This window comes from Balaenoptera ricei, chromosome 10, assembly GCF_028023285.1.
Source record: "Balaenoptera ricei isolate mBalRic1 chromosome 10, mBalRic1.hap2, whole genome shotgun sequence".
NCBI classification, from domain to species: Eukaryota; Metazoa; Chordata; class Mammalia; order Artiodactyla; family Balaenopteridae; genus Balaenoptera; species Balaenoptera ricei.
In genome coordinates this window covers 57,239,469-57,267,326 of record NC_082648.1, presented here as the reverse complement: position 1 = coordinate 57,267,326, position 27,858 = coordinate 57,239,469, and positions in this window count along the sequence as shown.

The following is a 27,858-nucleotide window of genomic DNA, read 5'->3' as shown; positions in this document are numbered from 1 at the left end:
TCATTTATTCTTCACAACATCCTGTGCTATGATTGTCCATATTTTTCTTGTTTGGAGGAACTCAGGGAACTAAGTCGCTTCATCTAAGCCATAAGTCAGTAAGTGATAGAGTCAGGGCTTGGCTCTAATTTTGTTAGATTCTGTGAGCTAAATGAGCTCTTCACTTCTACGCTGTAATCCCATCCTAAGTAAACAAATGGAAAAGAGCCCTAGCAAATATGATGTTGGCTGGCTAAACAGAGCCACTTAAATCTCAGCCTGAGAAGTTTGTGTTTGATTCCATAGGCAATAGGTAGTCACCATAGATTTTTGAGTCTGTGGTTAGTGTGGTAAATTCATTTTAGGATGACTGATTGGATATTAATGGACAGAAGAGACAAGCAGGTGAAAGTCAGAGGTACAAAGACCATCTGAAAGTATATTACAATAAAATACATAAAGCCTGTTTGAGAAAGTTATAAAACCTTATATCGAAAGATATTTAAAAGAATTAAACAAATGGAGCAATATACTCTGTTTTTAAACATTTAGAGACAAGAAGACTCACCACTTTAAAGTCAATCCTTCCTGAATTAATCTATAGAATCAATGAAATTCACTCAGTATCTCACATAGTTTTGTAAAATGGATCTTGACAGATTCTAAAATGAGTATGGCAAATTAAGGCCAAGAAAAACCAAAACACTGCTGAAGAACAATAACTAGGTGGGTTATAAGACATCATGACTTATGAATATACATCTGAGCCTTGAACAACATAGGGATTAAGGGTGCCGACCCTCCCTGAAGTTGAAAATCCATGTGTAACTTTACAGTTGGCCCTGCATATCCACAATTCTGCATCCTTGGATTTAACCAACCATGGATGGTGTAGTACTATAGTACATGTTTATTGAAAATTCACATGTAAGTGGATCCGTGCAGTTCAATCCATGTAATTCAAGGATCAACTGTATAATAATTACGGCAGTGGTATTTGTACATGGTAATACAGACCAACAGCAGAGAATGTCTAGCAACAAGCCAAAGTATATGTGGAAACTTGATATATTACAGAGGTGGCATTTCAGATCACTGGGGAAAGGAGGGGATGTTCAAGAAATGGTGCTGGGATAATTGCTTAAAATAAGGAATTGGGTACCTAGCACATAGTACACATACAATTCTTTTCCAGATGAAATTAGGGCTTAAGTGTGAAAAACAATGCTTTAAGCTTTTTACTAGAAAATATAAGAGAAACTTTTATCATTGTGTGGTATGAAAGAATTTCTCAAATCTTAAAATTCTTAAATAAAAGGATTAAATATTAAAAAGGGAATCATATATTTGACTACATTAAAATTAAGAACTTCTATTCAAAGAGTCCATAAGAAAGTAAAAGGATAGACTATAACTGGGGAAAAGCTGCTAGCTACAGTATTATCAACAAAGCTTTAGTATCTCAAATATATAAAGCACCTAAAGTGGTAAGGAAATAACTGCCCATTTAGTAAATGAGTGCAAGAAAAAAGTAGGTATTTTTAAAAAAATTTATTTATTTTTGGCTGCGTTGGGTCTTTGTTGCTGCTCGTGGGCTTTCTCTAGTTGTGGCGAGTAGGGGCCACTCTTCATTGCGGTGCTTGGGCTTCTCACTGCGGCGGTCTCTCCTGTTGGGGAGCACGGGCTCTAGGCGCACGGGCTTCAGTAGCTGTGGCTCGCGGGCTCTAGAGTGCAGGCTCAGCAGTTGCGACGCACAGGCCTAGTTGCTCCGCAGCATGTGGTATCTTCCCTGACCGAGGAACCAACCCGTGCCCCCTGCGTTGGCAGGCGGATTCCTATCCACTGTGCCACCAGGGAAGCCCCCAAAGTAGGTATTTTACAGAAGAAGGAATATTTGAGGTAAATACATCTATGCGGGGGGTGGGAATGGGTGCTTAATGTCATCAATAATCTGAAAAGGCAAGTTAGAACTGTAGTGAGATATCATTTTACATCTACTAATTTGGAAAAATTTAAGAATTCTGATGGTACTGTTAGAGAAAATGTGTATTAACATTTTATTGAAACAAGTAGCATAATGACTTTGGAAAGCAATTCAGCATTATTTTGTAAAGCTATTCGTATTCTGTGACCCAGAAATTATACTCATAGGCATACATCTTAGAAAAGTGCTTCTCAGGTTTTAATGTTCATATGAATCATCCAGTGGTCTTGATAAAATACAGATTTGCATTCAGTTATCTGAAAAAAGATTAAGTTTTTAAAATCCATGATTAGAAACATTGTAGAGAAGCTGCAAAACATAGTTTATTCATTCATTGAACAAACACTTATTGAGCCGAGCACTTATTATGTGCCAGCTAATTTTATAGCACTAAGAGTATAACAATGAAAAGAAAGAAGGAAAGACAAGACAAACCCCTGACTGCGTGGAGCTTACATTCTAGTGTGCATGTGGTAGGGGAGGGGGTATTAGGCACTAAATAAATACATAAAATATATGGTTTGTCTGATGGTATGTCTAAATGCTATGCAAAATATTTGAGAAGGGAGGTAGGGAATTCTGGAGGGGTAGTAGTTGTAATTTTAAATATAGTTATCAGGGAAAGTCTCCTTGAGAAACTGAAAATTGACTAAGGACCTGGAAGAGGTGAGGGAGTGAGCCATGTGATTATCTGAGGAGCAAATTCATGTGCAAAGGCCCTGAGGAGAAAACATGCTTTGTGTGATAGACGAATAGTAAGGACATCACTGTGGCTAGATCCGAATGATTAAGGGGAAGAGAAATAAGAGATAAAATCAGAGAAGTAGAAGGGGCCAGATCATGTAGGAGCCTTGTAGACCATTTAAATGATTTTGGCTTTTATTCAGAGTCAAATGAAAAGCCCACTAGAAGCTATTAAGTAGACGAGTGATATTATGTGATTCACAGAAAACAACATCATTCTGGTTACTATGTTGAAAATATACTAATTGGACAAAGGCCAAGTATAAAAACAGGGAGAACAAGTAGGAAGCTACTGTAATAAGCCAAGAAAAAGATGGCAACATAAAGCATTGGTGGTGGCAAGACACGGATTTTTTGTACTATTTTGAATATAGAGCTGGTGGAATTTCTGAAGAACTGAATCTGAGGTCTAAAGAAAATGGTTACCCTTCGTTCTAAGACAATGGAAAAATAGTGTTGCCATTTACTGAGATTGGGAAGACTGACGGCTGAAGAAACATGTTTGGAAAAAAGAGTGAAAATCTTGTGACCAGACTTGGGCATGTTATGTTTGAGATGTTTTAAGAGGAGGTGTTTTTTAGACAATTGGTTATCCAGTCTGGAGCTAAAGAGAGAGGTCTGGGTCGAAGATATAATTTTGGAACTAAAGAGAGAGGTCTGGGTTGAAGATATAATTTTGGAAGTCATTATCATGTAAGTGGTATATATAGCCATAAGACTGGCTGAGATATCTAAGAGAAGGAGTGACAAGAGAAGGCGTCTAAGGCCTGAGCATTCCAGTGTTTAAAGCAAGTATCTTAAAGTCAGGTGAAGAGAAAAGACCAATTGCTTACAAATGATCAATACACTTACAGATGATTTTTCAAGAGCAATAGTGGAAGCCGGAAGAAACGGAGTAATATCTTTAAAGTGCTGTAAGAAAGCAAAATTATATTTTTAGAATAAAAGTGAAATAGAGACATTTTCAAGAAAAGCTGAGAGTTTAACATCAATAGACCACTCTTTATTAATGTCTAAAAGATACAATTCAGGAAGTAAGGAAATGTTTCTCAAAAAGAACATCTGAAACAAAAGAATAGACTGACTGGGGAATAAAGGAAGACCCTGAGGTTGGCCAGCAGATGTCTCAACAATGATACTTCAGACACCAACCCATTTGGATGAAATTGGAAATCTTTACCAGATATCGGAATTGTTCATTTCCAAAGACTAAGCTATTGAGAATGTAGATTTCTAATTGATCTTGAATTTACTGTCTGTATTCAGCATGATAAGCAAAATGTTTATGCTGCTTCTAAATGTTATTACTCATTAGCTTTATTAAATAAGTAAATATAGTATGCACAGTTTTTTTAACATGTTGATGGGAAGCTTAAAAATAAAATTTTTAAGTTAAAATGTTAATTAACTTGAGCTCTGTGTTCTAATCACTTGCCTGCTGGGAAAGTATTTCCTATAATAAACTGTGTACCTATTCCAAAAGGGGAATTTGGAAAAGTCCTGCAGGGCAATAAAGAAGAAAAGGTAGGTAATGATCAATACATAAATATCTACATGGATTAGATAATTATTTGCCATTTTGGGAATGCAGTGTTTTGGATAACCACTTAAACAGACCATAAATGCCATGTTAAGATCTTGAAAAAAATCACTGATGAATTAATAAATTATATTAACTCTTTTGTCAAAAGAAAAAAATTACTAGTGAAATTCTTTACATTAACTAGATGAAGGGAGGAAACCCCTTTAAATTAATATTGAACAAGTATTTGTTAATCTTCAACATTAATTTAACGTTGGTAAGTCAAAACTTTGTAGCAAACTTAGAATAAAATTCTTGAAGGGTATACCAAAAACTTACAATTAGCATTATGCTCCATGATGCCACATTTGAAGCATTTTTATTATAGTTAGAAACAATGTCAAGATGCCTTGTATCACAGTTACTGCTTAATACTGTACTGGAGCCCTGTTCAGTGTAATTCCAAAGCAAAAATATACAAGAGATGTAGCTGTCATCAAGAAAGACACAAGACATTGTTATTTACATAACATGTCTGATAGTCTATGTAAAAACTCCAAGAAACCAATACAAAAATTATTAGAACTAATTGGAAAGATTAAAAAGGGGTGTGGATCAACATATAAAAATCTCCAGCTTTTAAAAATGCCAGCAATGACCAATTAAAAATGTATTAGAAAAAATATTTTATTTACAATTGCAGGAAAAATATTAAATATTTAGGAATAAACCCAATAAGGAATATTCAAGATATTTATGGAAAAACTAATAAAAATTTACTGAAGAGTATAAAAGAATACCTGGTGTATTAAAAATAAACAACTGTATACAGTATTTGAGCATGGGAAAACTCAGTACAGTTGACCCTTGAATGACGTGGGTTTGAATTGCATGGGTCCACTTATACATGGATATTTTTCAATAAGTGCATACTATGGTACTACACCATCCATGGTTGGTTGAATGTGTGGATGCAGAACCATGGATATGGAGGACTGACTGTAAAGTTATATACAGATGTTTTTCAATAAATACAGTACTACATGATCTGTGGTTGGCTGAATCTGAGGATGCAGAACCATGGATTTGGAGGACCAACTATGGGACTTGATCATGTGTGGATTTTGGTATCTGCAGCAGGTCCTGGATCCAATCCCCAGCAGATACCACAGGACAACAGTACCTGTTTTTCCACTGCACAGGGGTCTAAGCCCCTAACTCCTGGTTTGTTCAAGGATCAACTGTATTTTAAAGCTGTCACTTCTACCCAAATTACATTATAAATTCAATACAATCTCAATCAAAATCCTAAAAGAAATTACCTAAGCTAATTCTAAAATTAATATGGGAGAATAAATGCACGAAGAATAGCCAAGGAAACTAAAAAAAACAAACAAAATGAACAAAAAAGATCATACCCCACCAGGAAACAAAATATTTAGCAAACCTATGGTAGTAAAAATAATCTGGTATTCAACTAAGGAAAAAAAAATGATAAATGGGAATGGGATTAAGAGTTCAGGAATGAGGGATTTCCCTGGTGGCGCAGTGGTGAAGAATCCGCCTGCCATTGCAGGGGACACAGGTTCGATCCCTGGTCCAGGAAGATCCCTCATGCCATTGAGCAATTAAGCCCGTGTGCCACAACTGCTGAGCCGGAGAGCCATAACTACTGAGCCTGAGAGCCACAACAGCTGAAGCCCATGTGCCGTGGAGCTGGTGCTCTGCAACAAGAGAAGCCACTACAATGAGAAGCCCGCGCATGGAAACGAAGAGTATCCCCGGCTCGCCACAACTAGAGAAAGCCTGGGCACAGCAACGAAGACCCAATGCAGCCAAAAAATTAAAATAAAAGAAATAAAAATAAAATAAAATAAATTCAATAAAATTATAACACTTAATGCCAGTCATAAAAAAAAAATCCAGGTGGATTAAATGAATAACTCTAAAATCTTTAAAATACTAGAAGAAAATATGGGAGGATATGTTTATGACTCTATGGTGATCTTCTTAAAGAAGATCACAATATGTAAGTCCATTAAGAATAAAATATAATTTTTTCAACAAATTACCAAACTCCTGAATAACATGAAAGACTGCATGCACACACACACAAAAACCCCATAAAAGACAGTGATAACTAGGAAAAAGTGTTTGCAACCTATCCAAGACAAATTTGTAAAGAACCAGTGCTAATATGTATGGGAAAGACAAACTATACAATTGAAAAATAGGCAAAGGATATGAAAATGATTCACAGAAGAGGAGCTACAAGTGGACCATAAACATACAAGATGACTCTACTTCTGGTAATCAAGGAAATGTAACCAACAATGATGACGTTCATTTATGGCATTGGAACATTTTTTAAGTTTGAGAAATTATCTTTTTCCCTACAATGTAATATTGTATTTCAGTTAAAAACAATGGAATAAGTCTGTGTATATTGATACAAAAGCTTTCCAAGAGAATTGTTATTTAAAAAAGCTACATTATGCATATGCACTTTATGTTAACATTTATGTAAAACTTACTCTCATGTGCATATATGGATATATAGAATATACTGTCTTAGTTGGATCCCATAGAAGCAGAGCCTGAGATAGTGATTCTTCTTCAAGCAGTTTTTTGGGAAAGTGCTCCCAGGATAGGGGGAGTGAGAAAAGCAGGGTAGGACAAGGGAAGGAAGGCAAAGCAGGAATGTGGTCTTGGGTGGAGACCAGTTCAGTCTGTAGTGGTGCTCTGGAGCACAGATTGCACCAAGGTGGTTCCCACCTTGCGGCTATTGTGTATCCCCGTGTCATTCCATTGTTGACCATATGTGGCCTACCCCCAGACCCTAGGGGTATGGGGAGTAGTCACAGCTCTCTTTTGGCCAAGGGCATTTCTCCAGAGGAAGAAGGAAGCTCTGAGTTACTGTCAGCCAGCTCTGGCAGCAACAGAAAAGAGAATCTGGGCAGGGCAAAACAGCCTCTGTGACACACATGCATACACACATATACACATACACATGCACACACAGGCACAAACAGAGACACACAGGCAGAATACTCAAGGAATTAACACAAAACTGGTAAGATGGCTACTTCTAAGGACAGGCCTAAGGTTGAGGCGTGTTGTCAAGGTGGGCTTTAGTTTTATATTTGCTTTTTTAATAATTATAATATGTTATATTTCTTATGTAATTAGAAAATAAGCTTTTAAAAAATATGCATTTTACTTTCTCACAAAGGCAATGACTCCATTATCCCAACCCATCCACTCTTTCTTGGCTTTCTTATATTTATTACAAATAAAATTTATTAAAGGAACCACATTAAGATTCCAGTGAGCTTTTTTCATTCTTTCATTTCATAGGTCAAGGTAATTACAGAAGTGTTTTTTAAGCAGATATCATTTCAATTTTCTGTTTAATAATAATGTGATCATTCATAGTCCAATTTGTGAAATATGAGAAACATGTATTTACTAAGACAGAAATCCAGTGAGTATATAGTGTTCATTCTTCCAGTACTCAGTGACTTTGATCAGAGTTTCTAATGCTGAATGTCTTGGTGCAAATAGCAAACCACCACTTATTTTTTATTTTTTTATTTTTTTAACATCTTTATTGCAGTATAATTGCTTTACAATGGTGTGTTAGTTTCTGCTTTATAACAAAGTGAATCAACCACCACTTATTAACCAGTGTCCTTTTCTGCTGAAAAGGGGAGGGAATCTGATACTGTTCCCAGTAAGAATTCAATGTTCTTGCCTCCTCATGGAAAGAATTTCGAGCCGAGGCAGAGAGGTTAAGAAAGTGAAGTGAGGATTTATTTAAGCAAGAATGTGCTCTCAGAGGGAGAGTGGGCAGACAGGTGAGGAGCTGGCCTGGGCTTCTTTGGCAAGCCGGTTATGAGGGGCACACAAATGAAGGGGTGGAATATTCACTGGGGAAGGAGGAGTTTGGAGGTTATAGTCCCTGATTTTCAATGCAGCTCCATCTTCCTGAGGGGAGGAGGGATTTTTGTCCATATTTAGCTTAGATCAGAAGTGTCATGGTGTTGGTGCACGATAGGTACTTCTTATCTACAAGGCTAATTTTATTGTAATGAGAGCATAATGAGTAACAGGCTACATTCTGAGGCAGGAGATTCCCACCTTTCCTCACCTTTCTTTGTCTGCTTCCAGGACATTTATCACCCAAAATGTGTGGTTTCCTGTTGGTCTGGAGGTTCCTGCTTTTCTTTGTCTGCCCATGGACCCCCCCCCCACTGTTTACAAGCTGTGTGATTTTCTGCCACCTGGCCCCTGCCCCCATTTCTCTGCTCATATCTGGCTATCTGCCTGCTGTAACAATACTAATTCTTTTCTTTTTTATTGAGGTATAGTTAATTTACCATGTTGTATTAATTTCAAGTGTACAGCAAAGTGATTCAGTTACACACATATATATACATATAAATACATATATACATATATATACACACACACACACACACACTTTCTGGAGAGTTTTTAATCATAAATGGATGTTGAATTTTATCAAAAACTTTTTCTGCATCTATTGAGATAATCATATGGTTTTTATTCTTCAATTTGTTAATGTGGTGTATCACATCGATTGATTTGTGGATATTGAAAAATCCTTGCATACCTGGGATAAATTCCACTTGATCATGTTATATGATCGTTTTAATGTGTTGTTGGAGTTGGTTTGCTAGTATTTTGTTGAGGATTTTTGCATCTATGTTCATCAGTGATATTGGCCTGTAATTTTCTTTTTTTGTGTGATATCTTTGTCTGGTTTTGGTATCAGAGTGATGGTGGACTCATGGAATGAGTTTGGGAGTGTTCCTTCCTCTACAATTTTTTGGAATAGTTTCAGAAGGATAGGTGTTAACTCTTTTCTAAATGTTTGGTAGAGTTCACCTGTGAAGTCATCTAGTCCTGGACTTTTGCTTGTTGGAAGTTTTTAAATTACTGATTCAATTTCAGTACTGGTAATTGGTCTGTTCATATTTTCTACTTCTTCCTGGTTCAATCTTGGGAGATTGTACCTTTTGAAGAATTTGTCCATTTCTTCTAGGTTGTCCATTTTATTGGCATATAGTTGCTCGTAGTAGTCCCTTATGACCCTTTGTATTTCTGTAGTGTTGATTGTAACTCCTCCGTTTTCATTTCTGATTTTATTGATTTGGGCCCTCTCCCTTTTTTTCTTGATGAGTCTGGCTAAAGGTTTATCAATTTTGTTTATCTTCTCAAAGAACCAGCTTTTAGTTTCATTGATCTTTTCTACAGGTTTTTTTTTAGTCTCTATTTCATTTATTTCTGCTCTAACCTTTATGATTTCTTTCCTTCTACTAACTTTGGGTTTTGTTTATTCTTCTTTGTCTAGTTGCTTGAGGTGTAAGGTTGGGTTGTTTATTTGAGATTTTTCTCATTTCCTTAGGTAAGCTTTTATCACTATAAACTTCCCTCAGAACTACTTCTGCTGCATTCCACAGGTTTTGGATCATTGTGTTTTCATTTTCATTTATTACTGGGTACTTTTTGATTTCCTCTTTGATTTCTTCAGTGATCCATTGGTTGTATAATAGCAGATTGTTTAGCCTCCATGTGTTTGTGGTTTTTTGCAGTTTTTTCCTTGTAGTTGATTTCTAGCCTTGTGGCATGGTTGGAAAAGATGCTTGATATGACTTCAGTTTTCTTAAATTTACCAAGGCTTGTTTTGTGGCCCAGCATTTATTCTGTCCTGGAGAATGTTCCATGTACACTTGAAAAGAAAGTGTATTTTGCTGTTTTCAGATAGAATGCTCTGTAAACATCGATTAAGTCCATCTCATCTAATGTGTCATTTAAGGCGTATGTTTTCTTACTGATTTTCTGTCTGGATGATCTGTTCATTGATATAAGTGGGGTGCTAAAGTCCCCCACTATTATTGTGTTATTGTCGATTTCTCCTTTTATGTCTGTTAACGTTTGCCTTATATACTGAGGTGTCTTCCATATTGGGTGCATATTTGTTTACAATTGTGATATCTTCTTTTTGGATTGATCCTTTGATCATTATGTAGTGTCCTTCTTTGTCTCTTGTAACAGTCTTTATTTTATTTTTTAATTTAAAATTAAAAAAATTTAATTACAGTTTTTTAATTAAAAATTTTAAATTAAAAAAAGTATTTTTATTTTAATTTATTTTATTTATTTATTTATTTTGCACCACTCGGCTTGCAGGATCTCAGTTCCCTGACGAGGGATCAAACCCATGCCTCCTGTAGTGGAAGCATGGAGTCCTAACCACTGGACCACCAGGGAATTCCCAACAGTCTTTATTTTAAAGTCTATTTTGTCTGATATAAGTATTGCAACTCTGGCTTTCTTCTGATTTCCATTTGTGTGGAATATCTTTTCCCATCCCCTCACTTTCAGTCTGTATGTGTCTCTAGATCTGCAGTGAGTCTCTCGGAGGCAGCAAATATACGGTTGGAAGGGCTCCCAACCTCTAAGCAGGTCCCTCTTAGCTTCTCTACCTAACCATTGGGTGTGATCTCACTCAGCCCCATGGTTTAGATACCATGGGTGGGCTTATGAGTCCCAGATATATAACCTCTTACCAACCTTTTTCAAGAAGTCTATATTCAGCTGCCTGGACCTTTCAACTTGGACATCTTCAATTAGCATTTCAAACTAAAGAGAACTCTTGATTCCCCTTCTACTCTCACCTCCTGCATACCTGTTCCTCTTCCATCCCAGTAAAAATCATCATCATTTATTCATTTTCATAAGCCAAAAATTTGAGTAATCCTTGATTTCTTTCTTTTCATCATTCCCCCGACTCAGTTCATCAGAAAATCCTCTTGAAGATACCCCTAAAACATCTCCTCAATCTATATTTTTCTAGTTCTAATTCCTCCCTCATCCAAGTAACATAATCTTTCTCATGAATTATTATAATAACCTAATTACTCTTTCATTTTTTGCTTTCTATTGCATATAGTAACTAGAAAAATCTTTTAAAAATGTAAATTGGATCATGTTATTTCCCTGAGTAAAACCCTGAATTTAGAGTAAATGTGGGTTCCACATTATTCTAAATGCAGAACATTTTTTTTTTTTTTGAACCAGAAGCGTTCATAACTGTGGTTTCCAAAATCATAAGAACTCTTCCCTGCTCTTCTCCCACCTCATTTCATATCATACTCCTCCTGTCTCACTGTGCTCTAGCCACACAGGGCCTCTGCTGGTTCCATAGTACCTGCCAACCCAGTTCATCATTAGGTCCTTGGTCATTCAGTTCTCTGTTAGATAGCACCTTCTCAGAGAGGTTGCTGACTCCCCAATTCAATGTAGCTGCTCAATTTCTCTCTATATTACCCTGTTTTAATTTTCCCTGTCATATTTTTCACCTCTGGTATTTTTCTTGTTTGTTTACTGTCCCATCTCATTCAAATTTAAACCCTAGAAGAGTAGAGATTTTGTACAGTCCATATCCTCAGCATATCTGTAGAATGGATTCTGGCACATATAGGCTCCCAGTACACAGTAGGTGAATGAATGGATGAATGAATGCATGTAAGCATGGCTACTTCTATAAAAAGCATTGTGGGAGACACATGATTAATATAACAGTGGTCCCTGTCACATATGGAGCTTCCAATCTGCTTGGAGACCCAAACAATAGAGGACTGCGTGACTAAGCAGTGAGCTATGTGGTATTGACCATAAGTGAGACAGGAGTTCAGAGAAGAGTGTGGGAAATGTAAGAGACCTAAGTTTGGGGCCTCTGTTCCAGTATTTGTGTACTGCTCCAGTATGCAAATCATTTAACTGAATGTATAGAATTTCCATTCTCATCAGTGTGGTTGCAAGCAGCAGCTAAATGGTGCTAAAACTGTCCCGTGATAGTTTATGCCCCAACAGCCCTTCCCGACCATTTTTTCCAGTGACTTCTCATGCAAGTGTGCTTTCAAGAGAAATATTTTGAGTAAGTTTTAAGCCTTATCCAAACTGGGTAGATATTTTGGAAGATGTCTGCCCTTTCTAAACAACATGCAATTTGGGGATGACCTTAAAGATTTTTTTACATTAATTCTTAGGCAATAAGTAAGGAGACGTAGTGAAAACGTGATGACACCAACATATCAGAGGACATTTGGATATTTCTTTTTTTTTTCAGTTACTTGGCTTATTTTTTTAGTCTTAATTGATTATACTACTTTGGCTTTTTGAAGCACAGTCTAATTCTCTTTAGAATCTCTTATTACTCATGTATTTAACAGATTATTGGAATTAAAGCCTTAGTGGTATGTTAAGCCAATTAATACTCTTGTCATTTATCCATGTGGAACTTGCACTCACTTCCCAGGGAGTTCTTCCTGTTTTCACAATAGATATAATAGTAAACATTAATTAAATGAATACCTCTAAAGGTTAAAAATGATTATCTTAATTTTATAGTTTCCTGTTAAGGAAATAAGGTTTAAAGAATCTGCCTGGGATAAACAAGTGAGCAAGGAAGACACTGGAAGGGGAAGCTTAGTGTTTCTTTATCTTCTCTTTTCTTCCGGAGTAATCCTAACATTGTGAAGGCTTCAAAAAAATGACTGCTTTTGCTTTTCAAATAAATAACTCAGGTGTGAAAAGCAGCACATCCGCCCTGTGGTTGAGCATTTTTTTCTGAGTTGACTTAGCTTTGAACTTCTGTGTAGTGGTGGGCTGGCGGTACTCCCCTGGCCTCTCTTGGAGATTCCTTTTCACTCAGTTACTTTCAGTTTACTGAAAGACCCCAGGATGGCCACAGGAAGACTCCTCATTTCCTGACTTCAGGCTGCAGTGATAACATCTTCAAAAATAGAATTCTATACTTAGGAAAGTATACCCCTGTCCTATTCTATCAGGAAAGTGAGATCCCAGTTTATTGCATTTATGAGTTTGTTCAATGAAACCTCCAATAACCCAACCCAATCCTGAATCTTTAATCAATATTTCCCCTTCTTAAATTCAACTTCTAGGGAAAGTAGAGAATAGGAACTGTTTCAGGAATATATTTATTTACTTTTAAAGTGTTCTGTTATGATATATAGCCATAAAATATAATGATTAATTTTTAAAAATAAGACTCCAAACTCAGTTCCTTTTATTAATAATAAAATGGTATTATTAGCGGTTTCCTCCCATCCTTCAGGGTTCTAAATAAGTGAATATACACATGAGGATTATACCTGGATGAAAGTCAAAGTATTACTCTATTAATATTAGCAAAAGCCCTATAATGCCTAAAATGGATAGCTTCTAGTAAACAAATGAGACGCTTAAAAACCAGTGTTTTATATATATATATATATTTTTTTTTTTTTTTTTCTTCTTTTTGGCAGGCATGGGATTAGTGACCAGGGTGGAATTGGGAGTGGGACAGACTTATATTCACACTTTTCTGAACTCTCCAAACCTCCCCACACTCTTTTCTTAACATTTAGTTTTTACTTAAGTAACACTGGTTTATAGAATTATATATGTTTTACGTGTACAGCATTATATTTCTATTTCTGTGTATCCTACAGTGCGCTTACCACCAAAAATTTAGTTTTCCAACCATCACCATACAGTTGGTCCCCTTTACTGATTTCACCCCACCCCTACCCCTTCCCCTCTGGTAATCACTACTCTGTTCTCTGTATCTACGTGTTTGTTTTTGTTTGTTCACCGATTTTTTTTTCTTTTTTTCTTTTGTTTTGTTTTATTTTTTATATGAGTGAAATCATATGATATTTGTCTTTCTTTCTCTGACTTATTTCACTTACCATAATGTATACTTTTTTCATACAAATTGAAGAAAATACACCAGCAGTGCAAACTTTATGACTTTTTCATCCATTTAGAGGAAGTGAAAAGATGGTAGCCTCTTCCCATTTTTATTCCTAATCAGGAAGTCCCTGACCAGGTGTGCAGAAACCTGAAGAGGACTTATTGCCCCTGGGCAGAAAGAGGGCTTCCAACAAATGGACAGTGACCTAACGTCTCTAGTAAAATATGCAGCACTGAATATTCAGCTCCAACTGATTAGAACAGGGAAAGATGGATTCATGGGGGGTGGAGGTGAGAGGTATTACACACAAAATTTTACTAAGCGCAGAAGGAAGAATCACGTCACCATCTATGATGGTATTGGATTGGCTAAAAAGTTCGTTCGGGTTTTTCTGTAAGATGTTATGGAAAACCTGAATGAACTTTTTGGCCAACCCAATACAAGTCGTGCAGTGCACCACCTTAAGGTATATAAGGGTTTCATTTATATAGAATATGAGGCCAGTATGTCCCTGAGGGTTGTTCAGTAACAGGAGAGAGTTTTAAAGATTTCTTAGGACCTATATAAGAAACTAACTAGTTATGTTACCCTGACCAAATAATTTAATCCCAATTAGCCTCAGTTTCCTTGGTTAGAGACCACTATTTTCCTAGTCAATAATCATTCTCCCCTCCTTCCTTAGTAATAGACACCTATTGATAGGGATAGATTTGTGTCCAGATTTTTTAAAAAATTTAAAGGACATTTCTTGGCCTTCCTTGCAGATGGGAGTGGCCAATGGGGAATCTCTAAATGAAAGTAACTCAGTTTGGAGATATACCCTTTCTCCTTTCTTCCTCCTCCTACCCAGAGCAAGATTGTAATGGCTGGAACTCCTGCAACCATGAGGTTACCATGAGGTCACCTTGTGGATGGAAACCACCCACTGAACATGAGGAAGCAGAAAGAGTCTGGGTCCCTGATGTCAATGGAGCCACCAGATCAGCCTTGCATTCCTAGGCTTCCTGTTTACATTAGATAAAAATACAATCCTATTTTGATTAAACTATTATTGGTTGAGTTTTATATGTATTTAAACTAATCATAATTGATAGATACTTCATCTGTAATAATACTTGCATGGGTGAAGAGGGATAAGAGAGGAAATATTGGGAAATGCTTTGTTAAGAATAAAATGCCACATTAATGTAACAGCTTTGTTAGAATCTGGGCTTCAGAAGTATTGCTTTGGGGCATTGATGACAAAGATTAACAGAGCTGTGTAGTGGGTCATTTTCTTCCTGCCCCCCTTTTGCCCCAGACCATAGTGCAGCTTCCCCAGGGCTCACAATGGTCATTCCCTGAGGTCGGCTCTGCCTGACCTGGTGGCGTTCTCTGCACCTGCAGCAGAGTCGACCATGAGATCCTTGGGAGGAGCTGGAGAGAGAACAAGTACAGGAGTAGACTGGTCTTGAGATCCAGGGGTTCCTTCCCCTAGATTTCCCAGCGGTAAGAGTCAGAGCTCTAGGAGGTGCAAGAAAGGTTCTGAAGCTGTGCTAATGAGACTAGAGCTGTAAAGACTTCCATACATGACCTAGAGGATCCTTGGATATTTAGATATAGTGAGTCATTCATCTGATAGTGATGTGTAAAAATGATCTAAAGTAAGCAAAGGAGAAATATTTATCTCTTCCTGGAGATTCCAGGAAAGCCTCCCTCATCCTTGGTCCTAGATGCTGGTCAGGAAGTCCACTTGCCCTTGAAATAGGGGAAAGAGGGTGTATTGGTGTAGTGTTGTCCCCAAGATACTGCTGAGGACAGGAGGAGATCAGGGAACACTGGAAGCAGTTACATGAATCTCTTCTTTTTTATTGAAGTATAGTTGGTTTACAGTATTATATTGGTTTCAGGTATACAGCATAGTGATTCAGTATTTTTATAGATTATACTCCATTAAAAGTTATTATAAGATAATGGCTATAATTCCTTATCCTATACAATATATCCTTGTTGCTTATCTATTTCATATATAATAGTTTGTATCTCTTAATCCCATACCCTTGACTTGCCCCTCCTTCCTTCCCTCTCCTCATTGGTAACCACTAGTTTGTTTTCTGTATCTGTGAATCTGTTTCTGTTTTGTTCTATACATTTGTTTGTTTTATTTTTTAGATTCAGCATATAAGTGATATCATACAGTATTTGGCTTTCTCTGTATGACATTTCACTAAGCATAATATTCTCTAGGTCCATTCATGTTGCTGCAAATGGCAGAATTTCATTCTTTTTATGGCTGAGCAATATTCCATTGTATATGTATACAACATGTTTATCCATTCATCTTTTGGTTTGCTGTCATATCTAGACTATTGTAAATAGTGCTGCTATGAACATTGGGGTGCATGTATCTTTTTGAATTAGTGTTTTCCCTTTTTCCGTTTATGTACCCAAAGGTGGAGTTGCTGGATCATATGGTAGTTCTATTTTTAGATTTTTGAGGAACCTCCATACTGTTTTACACAATGGTGGCACTAGTTTACATTCCCACCTAGATGTAAGACCTGAAACCATAAAGCTCCTAGAAGAGAACATAGGCAGAACACTCTTTGACATAGATTATACGTAAATCTCTTCTGCAGTGTCCTCAACAAGCTGCCATCTAATTTCTGCATACCAACAGAGGTGAAGAGGTTAGGGAAGTCGTAGGATTTACTAAGAGACCAATCTGCTTTTGAGCTTCTTTCCTTTTGGTAAAACGTTTCTTCTTTATAATAAACCCAAAAGAGCTTCTCTGCAGCTTCTGCTCCTGGGATACAGATCTGTTTTTGAAGGCAACAAAGAAAGCCTAGTCCCACCCGTCTGTGAGTCTGCCTTTAAAGCATCTGCAAGCAGCTCTCACATCCTCCTGCAAGTCTTCCCTTAAGGAAGCTTCAAGTTAAAAAAAAGAAAAATACAAAAATACCTGGTATTAAAATCAGTTTTGGGATAAAATACTAGCTTTATGTTCCTAGTGGCTATGTAACTTTATTAATTTATTTAAATTTTCTGAACCTATTGCCTCTTCTATAAATGGAAATAATGATTTCCATCTCCTGGAATTGTAGGAATGATGATAATGGAAATAATAGCTAAGCCTGACTGGCTCTTGACTGTATATCAGGCATGTATATTGTTTCACTTACTCCTAAAAAGAACCTCCTGAAGTAACAATGGTACTCCGAAGTGGGTACCATTGTTAGCCCCATTTTTCAGATGAAGAAACTGAGGCAGAGAGGTTTAGTAACTTGCTGATGGCCACACCGCTACACTTGACCACTAACCCATATAGCCTTCCTGTAAGATTGAGTTCCCATCAAGGGCCAGGTAGGACTGATCCTGCTAAGCTTCAGAGATCAGATGATGAGCCTTTTTAGGGAGGTCAAGTCATAGAAAATAAATAAGCTAATGAATATCAGTACCAACTACAGAGCTCAACACATCCGTACATTTGAGTTAGTTTTGCCTTTCCTTTCCTCTAGTTTAAGAAGTCACAATTCCTCTGGGTCAGCTTAAAGGCTGAGTACAAATTAATTTCATTTATCTTAGTGGGGAAAATCAAGGAGATATTTCTGTCCTCAGGCCTCATGATTACTCCTAAGTAACTCCAGCTAACTTTATGGAACCCCAGTTATGTGTCAAGCTCTGTTCTCAGTGCTGTTTGCATATACTAACTGGCTTGATCGCTACCCCGACCCTATGAGATAGTATCATTATCCTTTCTTGCCACAGGCTCATCAACTTTTCCATCTTTGGTGGAGACCACCATTCTTGGGCCTCCAGAGGTTCTTCACCTGCCCCTCAGCCTCTTCTCACCATGCTGTGAAAGAGCATAGTTGCTCCAATGCAAATCTCTCTTCATTTTAAGAGTTACCCTGTTCCCAATAGGGAGAAGTTGGAGGATAACAAATATAATATGGGACAACTAAAAAGCTTATGAAGCCTTGTCAGACTTCTCCAGTATGATGTCCTGGTCTAAAAGGGGCCAAGAGTGTAAGAGAAGCGCTATTAGACCTCTGCTCTTGGATTTGATTCTGGGGGGTGCAGTTCTCTAAACTGTGTCTGGCTAAGGCAGTGCCCATGGAATTCTCAGGGGCAACAGAAGCTGAACCTCAGAGGCCCCCCATCTCAAGATGTGACTCTCATTTCTGGAAACCTCCAAATGTTACCCATTTCACTGAGTGCCCGTTTCAGAGAGTAGTGGTCCTCTTTGGCTATTTCCTTATGTTAAGAGAGAGGTTCTTTTGGAACCCAATTAATATTTATATAATACTCTTTTCTTCGGAACAAAAATTTTGAGATCTAAAAAGTCAACTTGCAAATGAATGTTTGGAACTCAAATTTCTAAGTCAGGGCATTTGTATGTATTGAGTCACTGTGGATGTTAAATTTTCTAGGTAGAATAATACCCACTTTCGTTTCGTGTACTTTGTGAACACCATTATTTTATTTTCTTTATTTTGTTAAAAATACCCAGTACTTTTGGGTAATAAGACTCAATCTTATAAAGATGACAGTTTTCCACCCAGTTAGTTCATAGCTTTAATGTCAAGCAAAATTTTAACATCATTCTTTTCAGAACTAGTTTTTGAATCGCATTAGAAATTAAACAAGAAAATGTCAAGGAATATTCCAAAAAAAAAAAAAAGAAGAAAGAAAGAAAAATAATGGGAGAAGATCACTCCTAACAGATAGTAAAATTTGTAATAACAATTATATTTAAACAGTGTGATAGAAACACTAAAATTATTTGTGTTTAGTGAAGTGTAATAGCTAATCAATTTAATGTATAGTAGTACATATATGATTGAATTAGACTGTAGAAAAGTTTATTAAATATTATAATAAATAGTAATATGGAGAAAAATTAAGTTAGAACTATGTGCCAAAATAAGACATAGGAGAGTAAAACGTTAAGAATATTTAAAGTAGAAAGATATGTCAAAGAGATGGATGCTTTTGAGAGAATTAAAGCAAAAAAGAAATCACAGGGAAAAATATGGACAGTTTTGATTATGTAAAATTGTTTATAAAATTAAAACTAACACAAAGAGGATTTGATAGAATAGAAAAATGGAAGCCTATAATGGGAAGGGAGAGGGTCCAGGAGTGGTGGTTAAAGCATGAGCTTTGAAGTCAGACAGAAGTCCTACCTCTACCACATGTGTGAACATGTTCAAGTTATTTAATTCATTGGGCCTCAGTTTCTCCTTTTGTAAAGGGGGACTTGTAGCATTGCTGTAGATATGAGATGTGTGAATATAAATAAAGCACTTAGAACAGTGTCAGATAGGTAGTGACTATTTAGTAATTGATAGCTATTTCTGTTGATTTATGGCAGTGCTTCATGGGGCAATTTTGCCTCCTGGGGACATTTGGCAACTTCTGGAAACACTTTTGGTTGTCACAACTTTTGGGGGGGTGCTACTGACATCTAGCTGGTAGAGCCTTGTTCAACATTCCACAATCACAGGACAGCCCCACAACAAAGAATTATTTAGCCCCAAATATCAATAATGCCAAGGGTGAGAAACTCTGCTCTGTGGTATGTGAAAAGCTCATACAACTTTATAAGAACTCCAACAGTATCCCAATAGATACATGGAAAAAATGACATGGAAAATTAAGTTTGGAAAATAAAGAGATATTTGTAAAGCATTCAAATTTGCCAGTAATTTTTAAAAAGATGATTAATTGAGACAATGAAGAATTATTTTTAAATTTCAAGAGTTAATTTTAAAATCCAAAGTCAGTGACTTGCCAGGGAAATGGGTGTATTCATACTTTGTTGGTTGCTATGCAAATAGGTATGAGGCCTTGGAAATAATGCAGTATTAAGAGCCAGAAAATGTGCAGAACTTTTGACCCTTTGATATCAGCTCTGGAGATTTATTCTAAATTAACTATTCAGAATTGTCTCGTGTAGGCTAATATGCTTAATGCATACTATAACACTTCTTACATTAGTAAAAACCTGAGAATAATTTAAATAAACACAAAAGGGAAACAAGCAAATTATGCATTATAATGGAATGGACTATTTTATCACCCCTGAATTTATGATAAAATAAAAAGCAGAACTATGTGGAAAATGTAATGTTCAAAGTAATGTTAAATGAAAATGAGTAAAACATTTTTATTCCTTTATACTCTAAAATTACAACTATATAAAATATATACATATAAATAAGTATGAAACACAAAGTGAGCATTCAATGACAGGTTGAATTAATTGAAAACAAAAAGAAATAAGATGTTGTAAGGGTGGTATGTATGCACTTTTCCCATTTAATTTGATATTTTTAAATGTTGTTATAAGGTTGTCTGAAAAAATAGAAAAAGAAAGCAAAAACTTACCAGATATGCTTACATGTTATGAGTTAAAGTTAAGTCAGCAGGATAGAGACACACATGGATGGTGGTCTCCATATATCCACAACTCATGTTGCTAGAGACCTTCAGCAGATGGTGGGATTTCCAGGTCCACATGTATCTCAGTTTCTGCTTTGTTGGTGTCCCCCACAAACTTTGCATTCAGCTTGGAGCGGGAACATTTTCATGGTACTTTCTTCCTATTTCAATTGGAATCTTAAGGGTCTTGAAAGAAATGATGTAAACAAGTCATCTGATCTATGAGACATATTTTTAAGGGTTAAAATAAAAGAATAATGTGTTTATGATTGTATGAAGTTGGTCATGGGGAAAATTCCATTTTCTTAAGGAGTTTTGAATAATGGTCCTTGGAAAAAAATAATTCATAAGTTTATTTTTTAAATTGCTGACTTAAAAAAATTGAAGTATAGTTGATTAACAGTATTGTGTTAGCTTCAAGTGTACAGCAAAGTGATTCAGTTTTGCTTACTTTTTATATATGGAAGACGTCAGAGCTTTTGTTTTTGACAACAGTTTTCTAATCTGCTATTTAAATCGGTATTGAAGCTGAGCCCTGTGGGGCTCCTGGGCATGGAAGCCTTTCTGTTCCCCGTTTCTTGACTCCAGCCTCCATGACCTTCCCTGAGTTCCAAAGGGCAGATTCTTTGAACAGTTGCTAATCCAGGAAGGGAAGGGATGCAAAAACAAGGGAGGGGCAGCTAAGAAGTAATAGTGCAGCCTTGGGGCAGGGTCCTGGTTCCACCTCAAGGGATACATATAACAACGTCTTTAAGCTCTTTAAAATGTCAGCATTCTTCATACCAGAGAAAGACCACCTGAGGCTATATTAAAGGAACCAGAGAAACTCATCAAGAAGATTACCTGAGACCAGATTAGAGCAGTGCAGGTCCTGCACACACCCTAATCTTATCAGCAACCCCACCATTGAACCATTGCTATAAAACTCCTCATCAAGTTCTCCTGGGTTGGGACACCATTTTGAGGGCAGGATCCCGCTGTGGCCCCCTTTGCCTGGCAAAACAATAAAGCTATTATTTTCTGCTTCACTCAGAACTCTGTCTCTGAGGTTCGATTTGGCACTGGTGCACAGAGGCTGAGCTTTTGGCATCAGTATCATAGTTTATGTACATGTTTACGAATTTGCTAATCTTTTTACCATTGAAAGAGACTGCTTATAGATAGGAAATACACAAAGTCACTTTGAAATTGGTTCTGCGAATCCGTATAAGGAGAAATTGCTACTGATACTTTGTTTTGCCTCAAGACTGCCTGCTAATCGAGGCTGCATATCATACCATGTCATCATCTTCCAATCATTTCTTACTCTAGATTATTTTTAGGTACAACAGGCCAGTGGTTGCCAGAAAGAAACTACAGAAAAAATCTTTTTTTTTTTTTTTTAAACCAAAAATCTAGTCCTGGCTCCACCAATGTTTTTGGTAATCTTATATCGTTTAATCTTTTGGCCCTTGGATATCCTAATTATAAAATAGGAATGAAATGTCTCTACCTGTGCTTCCCACCTCACTGATATTTCAAAGCACAGAGGAAAGGTTGCTCATTTCCAAAAATGGGCTTATGGCAACTGGAGAGCCATTTATAGGGAAAAAACTGAATTACTCTCAGTCCATATACCAAATAATGTACAGCTGGATCAACATTTAAATATATGAAATAAAACTATAAATTACCAAAAGATAGGCTATTTTTACAGAGTGGCTGTTGGGTTTTAATATTCATCTTTATTAACTTAAACCTGAATATGCATAGGAGGTGTTCTGGGTAGGAGAGAGATTTCTTATAATTACCTCACAGTAAATAATAAGTGAGATAGCTCAGCTTATGCCAGATCTTACCCCTGGGGTGATGAGATGAAAGCCAGGTCAAATGTCTTACAAGAGTAGCTGTAGGCTACCGTGGATTTTCTCCATTTATGTACAGGAGAGAGATAGCCATCCCCCTCCCCTCCTGAAAGGACAGAGAGAGAATAAAAAAAAGCAACCTTTTGCTCCTTATTGAGGTGTAAGAAAGGATCCTAGATTCTCTAATTTTTTTGGAAGGTAATTATGTCTTTCCAAGAGTCAGAGAAACCGTGGGTGTCTCCAGCTTTTATAACTTAGAAATGTGTCCAAAGTCTGGGCTTCATCCCTTGTAAAACATAAATACCTGGAGCTCCCATCTTCCTGACTCCTTGAGGGCTACCCTGGAGGCCTAGACCAGACTGTAATCATTGGATTAGGACAATTAACTAGACAATTGGTTACAGAATCTAATTCTCTGGGTATGTGCAGAGTATAATTCTTCTAGGGAAAGTGAAAATAAACATTCCCTATCTTATATACATTTCCATGTCTCAGGAGGCTTAGGACTTTTTACAAGGGCACTGAGAAATCCGGGGAAATTTTATTCTTTATAGTGGAGAATATTTTTCTAAACAGAAAACAGAGGCAGAAATACACCCCAAATAACTGACAGATTTGACTAGGTAATAATGAAAAGAAAATTGAGAGACTAATGATGAGCTGGAACTCTGCCCCCCCCCATTTATAGCATATATGCTAGGCACAGAATTAATCTCTCTTAGCTCTTAGAAAAGCAAAGAAAAAAGACCTTGAGAAATTTTGCAAAGGGCACAAATTTTCTTTGCAAAAGAAGAATAAAAGTCTATCCATAGGAAATGTTCTTAGGCTCATTAGTGATCAAATAGGTGCAAATAAAGACCATTTATGATATCATTGTCCACTGACAAATTGACAAAATGAAGAAAAGCAATGCCTAGAACTAGTGAAGTAGTGGTGAATAGTCCCTTTCATACTGTACTGGATAGAGTGTGATGTTTCTACAGGACACTTTGGCATCATGTATTGTGGGAGGCAGAACCAAAAAACCCAAAGATGTCCACATCCTAGTGCCTGGAACTTGTGAGTATATGTTATAGGGCAAAAGGGAGTTACAATTGCAGGTGGAATTAAGGTCGCTAATCAGCTGACCTTAAAGGGATTATTCTGGATTGCCCAGGTGGGCCCAATGTGATCACAAAGGGTCCTTAAAAGTGGAAGAGGGAGTCAGAAGAAGAGATCAGAGTAGAACAGTGTGGGAGGGCCATTTCTTGTTGTTTTGAAGATGGAGGAAGGAGGTGGAAAAGGCAGAAGCTGGAAAAGACAAAGAAACAGATTCTTCCCAAGAGCCTCCAAAAAGGGACATGATGTTGCTTGACAGAGTGATGTCGTCCCTGTGAGACCCGTGTTAGACTTCTAGCCTACAGAACTGTAAGGTAATAAATTTATGTTAGTTTAAGCCACTAAATTCGTAGTAATTTGTTACAGCAGTGATAGAAAACTAATATGTTTAGGCCTTAAAAAGTTCTCAGTCTTTGAGATACTAAGTCCATAAACCATCATTAAAATCTCTTAGTATCCACATTCAACTCTCTTGTCTCTGTCTTCCTTTGTCATATTCATCTGGGAAAAGCCCCTACCCGCCCCCCCACCACCCACTCTGGCCATCAACTACCTGTTTATTCTCTATATCAATGAGTCTGTTTCTGTGTTGTTTGTTCATTTCTTCTTTTAGATTCCACATATAAGTGAAATCATATGGTATTTGTCTTTGGCTTATTTTACTTAGCATAATACCTTCTAGGTCCATCCATGTTGTCAAAAATGGCAAGATTTCATTCTTTTTCGTGGCTGAGTAGTATTCCATTGCATATATATTCTATGTCCTCTTTATCCATTCATCTGTTGTTGGACAATTAGGTTCTTCCACATCTTGGCTATTTTAAATAATGCTGCTGTGAACATTGCAATGCATATACCTTTTCAAATTAGTGTGGTTTTTTTTTTTTTTTTCATTTGAAAAAATACCCAGAAGTGGAATTGCTGGATCGAATGACAGTTCCATTTTTAATTTTTTGAGGAACCTACATACTGTTTTCCATAGTGGCTGCAACATTTTGCACTCCTACCAGCAGTTCATGAGGGCTCCCTTTTCTTCCCATCCTCGCCAATACTTGCTATTTGTTGTCTTTTTGGTGATAGCCATATCCCTAACTCTTTGCTCACCTTGAAAGCAAAACTGAGTGAAGAAGTTATCTATGTGCACTGTCACAGTTCTGTTCTTCCCATTCCTTCTTGAACCTGTTCTAAACAGGCCTTTGCCCCCACCGCTCTGTAGAAATTGCCAAAGTCACTAGTAACTGCCAGTTTCTTCAAATTCAGTGGTCATCTCTCCATCCTCATCCTGTTTATCTATCAACAGCATTTAACATAATTGATCACTCCTTGCTTCTTGAGCTTTCTTCACTTCCCTATAAGACATCATTCTCCTGGTTCTCCTCCTACTTCAGTGGCCACCTCAGACTCCTTTGCTGGAGCCTCTGTATTTTCCCAATCTCCAAATATCCATATATTTGAATCTCCCATGAATTCAAATTCTACATGGCAGTCTAATTTGTATCTCAAATTCCACATGTTCAAAACAGAATTCCTCTATTTTGCTCCTCTCCTATTCTTCTCCATTTGCTCAGGGAAAGGTTTGACTCTCATATACCATGTCCACTGCCTTAACAAATCCCGAAAGGTCTAATTTCAGAATACACACAGCATTTGCCCACTTTTTTTTTTTTTTTGGTAAAAAACAACAACATCTTCTCTTACCATCCTGGTCCAATCACAAAAACTCTCTTACAAAAGATTCTTAGCTATTCTCTTTACGCTTATCCCTGCTTGTTCTCAACAAGGCAAGCCAGAGCAGTCCTTTAAAATGCAAGTTAAGGCAGTACTTCTCAACTATCTGTGTTTAAGAACTATTTTAAAATTTTCATTCCATCATAGATGATGCCTCTGTAAAATACAGTACAAAATGAACTACTAGAAAAATTAAATTTAAAAAGACATGCAAAACACGTGACTTCTATTATTTGATTCAACAAGTATAAAATTACATTTCAATGATAAGAAAATTTCTATAACAAGTTCTAAATGCTTATTCTTGATTTCTGTACTTGTTTTGTCACCAACCTGTAACAAACTGCTTACAGATGGCACAGACCCATGGACCCCACTTTGGGTAGCACCAGCTTCAATCATGTGAGTTCCCTGCTCAAGCCTACCAGTGGCTTTCTCACTACCCACAGCAACAGCCAAAGACCTTGTGGTGGCCTGAAAGGCTTCTGTGATCTGGCTTCCTGTCACCTTTCTACCTTTTTTCTGGTATCTTGCCTCTTGGCTAGCCATACTAGCCTCCTGCTCTTTCCAGAACAGGCTGTGCATCTTTTCACCCCAGAGCTTTGTAAATACTTGCAGTTTTCTCTGCCTGGAATGAGTTCTCCTACAGAAAGTCATATGGATCTCTCTCATCTCCTTCAGGTTACTGGTTACATGTCCCTTTTTAATGCTGTCCTCTCTCACCACTCTATTTTTTTTTTAAGAGTATTTTTTATTGGAGTATAATTGCTTTACAATGCTGTGTTAGTTTCTGTTGTACAGTGAAGTGAATTAGCTATATGTATACATATATCCCCTCCCTCTTGGACCTCCCTCTGCCCCATCCCACCCATCTAGGTCACCACAGAGCACCAAGCTGAGCTCCCTGTGCTATACAGCAGGTTCCAACTAGCTATTTATTTTACACATGGTAGTGTATTTATGTGAAACCTAATCTCCCAATTCATCCCACCCTTTCCTTCCCCCCCATGTTCACACATCCGTTATCTATGTCTGTCTTTCTATTCCTGCCCTGCAAATAGGTTCATCTGTACCATTTTTCCAGATTCCACATAATATGCGTTAATATACAATATTTGTTTTTCTCTTTCTGACTTACTTCACTCTGTATGACAGACTCTAGGTCCATCCACATCTCTACAAATGACCCAATTTCATTTCTTTTTATGGCTGAGTAATATTCCATTGTATATATGTGCCACATCTTCTTTATCCATTCATCTGTCGATGGACATTTAGGTTGTTACCATGTCCTGGCTATTGTAAATAGTGCTGCAATGAACATTGGGGTACATGTGTCTTTTTGAATTATGGTTTTCTCAGGGTATATGCCCAGTAGTTGGATTGCTGGGTCATATGGTAGTTCTATTTTTAGTTTTTAAAGGAACCTCCATACTGTTCTCCATAGTGGCTGTATCAATTGACATTCCCACCAACAGTGCAAGAGGGTTCCCTTTTCTCCGCACCCTCATCAGCATTTATTGTTTGTAGATTTTTTGATGATGGCCATTCTGACCGGTGTGAGATGATACCTCATTGTAGTTTTGATTTGCATTTCTCTAATAATTAGTACTGTTCAGCATCTTTTCATGTGCCTCTTGGCCATCTGTATGTCTTCTTTGCCGAAATGTCCATTTAGGTCTTCTGCCCATTTTTCAATTGGGTTGTTTGTTTTTTTGATATTGAGCTCCATGAGCTGTTTGTATATTTTGGAGATGAATCCTTTGTCCATTGCTTTGTTTGCAAATATTTTCTCCCACTCTGTGGGTTGTCTTTTCGTCTTGTTTATGGTTTCCTTTGCTGTGCAAAAGCTTTTAAGTTTCATTAGGTCCCATTCACTTATTTTTGTTTTTATTTTCATTACTCTAGGAGGTGGATCATAAAAGATCTTGCTGTGATTTATGTCAATGAGTGTTTTTCCTGTGTTTTCCTCTAAGAGTTTTATAGTGTCCAGTCTTACATTTAGGTCTTTAATCCATTTTGAGTTTATTTTTGTGTATGGTGTTAGGTAGTATTCTAATTTCATTCTTTTACATGTAGCTGTCCAGTTTTCCCAGCATCATTTATTGAAGAGGTCTTGTCTCCACTGTATATTCTTGCCTCCTTTGTCATAGATTAGGTGACCATAGGTGTGTGGGTTTATCTCTGGGCTTGCTATCCTGTACCATTGATCTATATTTCTGTTTTTGTGCCAGTACCATACTGTCTTGACTACTGTAGTTTCGTAGTATAGTCTGAAGTCAGAGAGCCTGATTCCTCCAACTCCGTTTTTCTTTCTCAAGATTGCTGTGGCTATTCGGGGCCTTTTGTGTTTCCATACAAATTGTATAATAATTTGTTCTAATTCTGTGAAAAATGCTATTAGTAATTTGATAGGGATTGCATTGAACCCGTGGATTGCTTTGGGTAGTATAGTCATTTTCACAATTTTGATTCTTCCAATCCAGGAGCATGGTATATCTTTCCATCTGTTTGTGTCATCTGTGATTTCTTTCATCAGTGTTTTATAGTTTTCTGAGTACAGGTCTTTTGCCTCCTTATGTAGGTTTATTCCTAGGTATTTTATTCTTTTTGTAATGATGGTAAATGGGATTGTTTCCTTAATTTCTCTTTCTGATCTTTCGTTGTTAGTGTATAGGAGTGCAAGAGATTTCTGTGCATTAATTTTGTATCCTGCAACCTTACCAAATTCATTGATTAGTTCTAG